Here is a 6,124-nt window from a genome sequence, read left to right as displayed (position 1 = left end):
TGTGTTGTTCGAGCAAGTGACACAGATGTTTTCATATTGCTCTTGTATTTTGCTTCCACACTAAAAGTATCCATCTTAATGGATGTTGGACTATCTTCGAAAAACTCACAAAGATTCATTAACGTTAGCAAAATAGCAACAAGCATAGGACCAACGGTTTGTTCTGCTTTACCTGCGTATCACGCATTTACTGGATGCGACTACACTGCTGCATTTTTGCGGAAAGGAAAGCTACGGCCCTATGGTTTAATGGTTGAATCAAGACGATTTACTGAGGCATTTAATTTTTCATTTCATTTCATAATAACATTTATTTCCTTCATAATATACAAAATAAATAATATAATACACAAAATTCATGACGAGAAGAAAGATAGTTAAAACAATACAATTTTTTTTTTCTCATCTTTAACATGAATAAAACAATATTATGAAGGAGGCACAATTTCTAAAAAGCAAAAGCTTGTGTTGAAAGTGCCTGAACAAAACAAAAAGTAACTAAAATCAAATTAGTAAATAATAGTAAATGGTATATAGGAATAAAGTAATTACCATAACGGAATATGAAAACAATAAAAAACTGATACCTAGAATATAACTAGTTAATTAATTTACTTTTGTATTAGATATTGTTTAGTGTTAAAGACGAAGCTATGTTTGTTTGCAGAAGTTGTAATTTTGTTAGGAAGTGAGTTCCATATCTTGGGTCCAGTAAATCTAATATTATGTTGAAAAAAAGTCTTTTTATGTTTAGGAATATGAAGGTTATTGAGGATTCTTGTGGAATAGCCGTGAAATTCATAATTGGGAGAAAACATATCGCGTAAATGAGATGGAAGAAGAGCATTTTGGCTTTTGTAAATAAATAAACATTGTTGGAAAATATTAATATCTGTTAATTTTAATAATTTGAGAGAACGAAATAGAGGATCTGTACTAGTTCTAGGTGAAACATTCGAAATTATTCGAATGATTTTCTTTTGTAGTATTTGAAGTTTATTTAAATTAGATGGGAATGTGTTACACCAAACGATATTGCAATATAAAAGATATGGCAAAACAAGGGAGCAGTAGAGTGTTCGGAGAATATGATGTGGAAGAAAAGATGCCAGTCTACAAATTATACCAATATTTTTTGAGATTTTGTTTTCTGTCTCAATAACATGGGGTTTCCATGTCAGACGACTATCAATGGATACACCCAAAAATTTTGCATGATTGACCATGGGGAGAACAGAACCATTTAGTTTAATTTGCAATGGACCTAATTTAATCGGCATCGTACTACTTCTAAACAAAACATAGCTGCACTTTTTTAGATTTACAGAAAGGCTGTTTGCCAGAAACCATTCGGATACATTAATTAAACTTGTATTTACAGTGTTAAATAACGACTCTAAGTGTCGATTTTTACAGATTAGTGTTGTGTCATCTGCATATAAAAAGTAAGATAAAGATACTGACGAATTGTAAATATCACGTAAAACTGTTTATCTTGTAAGGCAATATTCTTCTGTTTCATGACTTGAACTTTAGAGTTATAACTAAGTAGTTTAATTATGATGTGTCGGGGCCTCACCGGCAGTACAGGACCGACTCGATGTGCACGCTCTATCGTTGGTATTTCACTAAATTCAAAGTTATCTATTAGAATGTTCCTGGCCAAGACAACACAATCCTCACCTGATTCTTCTTTAAGTCCCACAATTCGAACGTTGTTACGTCGGCTGAAGCGTTCGGATTTGTTGGCCTCTAGTTCGAGCTTCGCAACCGTAGATGATAGTTTATCAACCGTTTGTTCGAGTTGACCAATCTTGTTAGCCTTGATAATATCGTTTTCTTCGAGTGCTGCGATTCTGTCCGAGTTAAATCCAATAGCTTGGTTCAAATCCTCTTTAATTTTTGCCTGCCCATCTAATAATGATTTTAGGGAAGCATGTACAAAATTGTTAAAGTCCACAGGGTTGGAACAAGCACTTTCAATATCGGCTGGGCGAGAGCGAGTCTTGGGTTTGGTGGCCATGATGCATACACGCCGTGTAAATTGTAGTCAAATGAGGAGCGCTCGCTATACACGTCTTATCCTGAGCACGTCATGGATTGTCCGAAAATGTTAGAGATAGCACTTTAGATATTCTAGAAGAATTTGTATGTGCTATGTACAGTAGACCAAAATTGAAGAAAGTAAACAAGGCAAGATTAGAAATATTTGATAAAATATATGCACCACAGGATGGAGAGAATCCGCTTGAGACGATCAAGACATCTGATCCAACATGCCTACCACCTTGCAAGTCAGTGCTTTGCCAAAAAATTGAGAGGACAAATTATGTCGCACTAATATGGAAGAATGCCATAATGGCAAATCCAATGGAGATTGAACCAAATAACAGAGGTTGGAAACTAAGTGGTGATGGGAAGATATTTGAAATTGAATGGTATAAAGGACGTAGGTGCCCTGAAATGGTATTGGATGAAGATGATTTGCACAGTGAGGATGAGATGGAAGACTAGAAATTAAAATCAACCGTATGTGCATAATTCTGAAAGCAAAATTTTGAATTTAATATTAAAAATGATATACATTTTTTTATTTTTTAGTCATTTATAGTAGGTTAATAATAAAAGTTTCTATTACAATGAATATAAACATCACCATTGGCTTTCAATTGATGCAAAATGTATCGTTGTACGACAAGTAGTTCACGAGATAGCATTTTTTTGCAATTTTTATCCAAAAATGAGTGAAAATTGTTATTTTACGTATACACGGTCACAATGTAACACAAATTAAACATTTTTTTTTTACATCCACTCCTATATGACTGGAGCAGTTTTTAAAAGTTGCTCGAAAAATATTGAAGAATATATTATTTAGCTATTGATATTTAAAAAAAATAAAAATATCAAATTTTACCCAAAAAATGAAAAAAAAATCTTTATTTTACAAATATTTTGTAAAATAATGACTGAAATGACTTTTAATGAAAATCAATGTTTAGTATAATTCATCAGCTTTAATTTGAGCCTAATTTCAAAGAAATTGATGTACGTTAACATGTCCTGTGCCATCAAATAAAAATATTGGTAAAATGTGGGTCAAAAACAGCGTTGCCAGCGATAAAATTTAAATTATGCCGTATCCTGTCTCAAATAATGCCAGATTGGGAAAAATAATGCCAGATCCCCAAAATGTGGCCCTAAACAGCGCCACCAACGGTTGTATGTCTAATAAACGTAAAAACCAAAGATAGTGTAGTAGTCTACTACACTATCTTTGGTAAAACCCCAACTGACACAAAATAGGGCCTAAAATTGTATCCCCATGTCGTACAAAATTTATATTTTTAGTTTTGTGAGTAATAACTAATAATTCTAAATATCTGGGGTGCGAAAATGGTAATTGCAAATGCAAATGACACCAACACCAACCCCGACCCCCCCCCCCCACCCTAAAAAAAAAAAAAAAACAGCCATGGAAATTTATAATTTTTGAGCTGAAATATGAAAGCTGCTCGATGGCCGGGATCTTTGCACTTAATTAAAAAAATTAAAGGATCTTATAGCCACCATAATTAGAAAATGGAAATTATCATTTAAAATAGGAAATAAAAAAAATTATTTTGAGTGTCTCCAGGACCTCAGCCCCACCATGGTTGATAAGAAAATTTGGAAAAATACAGCTACTCGATGGCCGGAAATGGCACTTAATTTAAAATATGAAATAAAAATATATAGACGTGTCTCCATGATCTTAGCCCACCATAGTTCGAAAATGGCACTTATAATTTAAAATAGGAAATCAAAATATATATTAATTGTGTCTCCAGGACCTCATGGTTGGGGCTGAGGTAAGAAAATTTGAAAAAATAGAGCTGCTCAATGGCCGGAAATGGCACTTAATTTCAAATATAAAATAAATTTATTAGTACCTCCAGGATCTTAGCCCATGATAGTTTTGAAAGTGCCAATTATAATTTAAAATAGGAAATAAAAATATATATTAAGTGTTTCCAGGACCTCAGCCCCACCATGGTTGGGGCTGAGGTAAAACAAATTGGAATAATAGAGCTGCTAGATGGCCGGAAATTGCACTTAATTTTAAATAAAAATGTACAAGAGTCCCTAGGACCTCGCCCCATCATGGTCACTGAGAGGTGAAGAACATTTGGAAATATAGGGTTGCTACGACGATGCAATGGAACATAATTTGAAATATGGAAAACAAAATCTCTAGAAGAAATTCTTTTTAAAATTAGAGCTTCTAGTTACCGGAAATTGCCATTTTAAGGGTTGGGGTAGGGGTGTGGCCGCTTATAATTATGAACTGAAAAAACAAAACCCCTTTCATAATGTGTTTTCGTTCAATTGTCTCTATATCTGGGGATCCAATAACCTGCATGGTCTCTGAAATAGAGCAACATAATTGGCCAATAGGTAGCCTCTTCGGATTTGTTGTGCTGCCTATATCGCACACACGGTAGTTTTCGAGCAGCCTTCCTATCCGAAGAGCCGATTAAGTCCGAAACGAAAGGATGGAAGAACTATTGTACGGAAAACCCGAACAGATCTGTTTTGTACGATATGATATTGCGTAAGGTGATATGTATTAACAAAATATTTTATTTTTGTTCTGTGGTATATTATTTTTTTGGTTGTTCAAAAAACACAAAATTATGCCAGATTATGCTAAAAACGGCTAAATAATGCCGCGGCATTATGCCAGATGCCGTGGGCCTCCAAATAATGCCAAAAAGCATAATAATGCCAGAAATGGCAACTAGGTCATTGACCTCTGACCCCAAGACCCAGCACTCACAACACTTAAGAATCGGGTTTTCAGATGTACCAAAGTATGTCACACACAAAAATCATATTAAGACCAATGGTAAAATATGTGCACTATATTGATCCATCTCTCAGACTATGTGCTTTCTTCTGTAGATACAATGTTAAAGGTCAAATGCTTAAATGATCCCCACATATTTTTTTTATTTTTTAATGTTACACTAGTTTGACAAAAAAATTTATGGAAACGAAAAATTATTTAACCTAATAAAATTTTAAAAAAAGTAGTAAACTGGAAGCCCATTGTCTGAAATTCAATGGGTTTTTATTTGATTTACTGTTTTTTATTTTTTATAAGCTAAATCATTATTTTTTAAATAACCTGATTAAAACTACAAAATGACTTTTCAATGTTTGATTTTAGTATTCTTTTATTCTATTTTTTTTACATAAAAAAGAAAGTGACTGTAAATTATAAAAGTAATATCCTTTATAGCATCCGATTAGATCATAGTTCACAAATTTAGATTTTTACTCCGATGAAGTACATGGTTACTGAGTTGTTCCATCCAACCCAATATATTTATAGAAAAGACAACTTTAAAGAAGGTACACAGACCAAGGCTATCAAGTTTTTGATAGCCTTGCACACTAGACTAATGAAAGTGGTCTATTCTGTTGGCCAGGGGAAGATTAACAAAAATCAGGAATCATCTTGGGATTAAGTTCTTGCCATGGCCACAAGTTTGAGCATTGAAGTAGTGAAAAAAAAACGGGTTACATGCAACAAAATACAGTACATGGGATCTGAGAGGTCTACACTACGTACATATTTCGTCATCTATATCCAGTGAACACAAAAATCGATGTTAACATTAATATTTTCATCCCTAAGGTGGGATTTTAATGCATTTCTAATTATACCAATCAGTTCCACAGTTTTGGACAATTTTGGGGTAGGGACACAAATATCTGTAAGTGCAGTTTTCCATGCTCATAATTGTTGGTATCAATGTATAAAGCAAAACCACTGAACGGTACATGCTCACATTTGGCACACTGATGTTTATTGATGGGCCGCACACAATAGGCTATGCCACTTTCCTGAATTTTAAGGATAAACACTATTTAGCTATGCCAACCTAAAGAGAATGTAATACATAATTTGCATAATCAGGTGGTGTGTCAAAATATGAACTATGTCAGGTTTTTTATTCTTTAAAAAAAATTGTATTTCCACAAAAATGCAAGTAAACAAAATAAAAATTAGCGAAAAGTTTTCTAATACAAAATAGACACAATGATACCATACTAAAAATATGTCCCATACCTTGGC

Source organism: Antedon mediterranea, chromosome 3 (genome assembly GCF_964355755.1).
Source record: "Antedon mediterranea chromosome 3, ecAntMedi1.1, whole genome shotgun sequence".
In the NCBI taxonomy this organism is placed as follows: domain Eukaryota; kingdom Metazoa; phylum Echinodermata; class Crinoidea; order Comatulida; family Antedonidae; genus Antedon; species Antedon mediterranea.
This window is presented reverse-complemented; position numbering follows the sequence as displayed.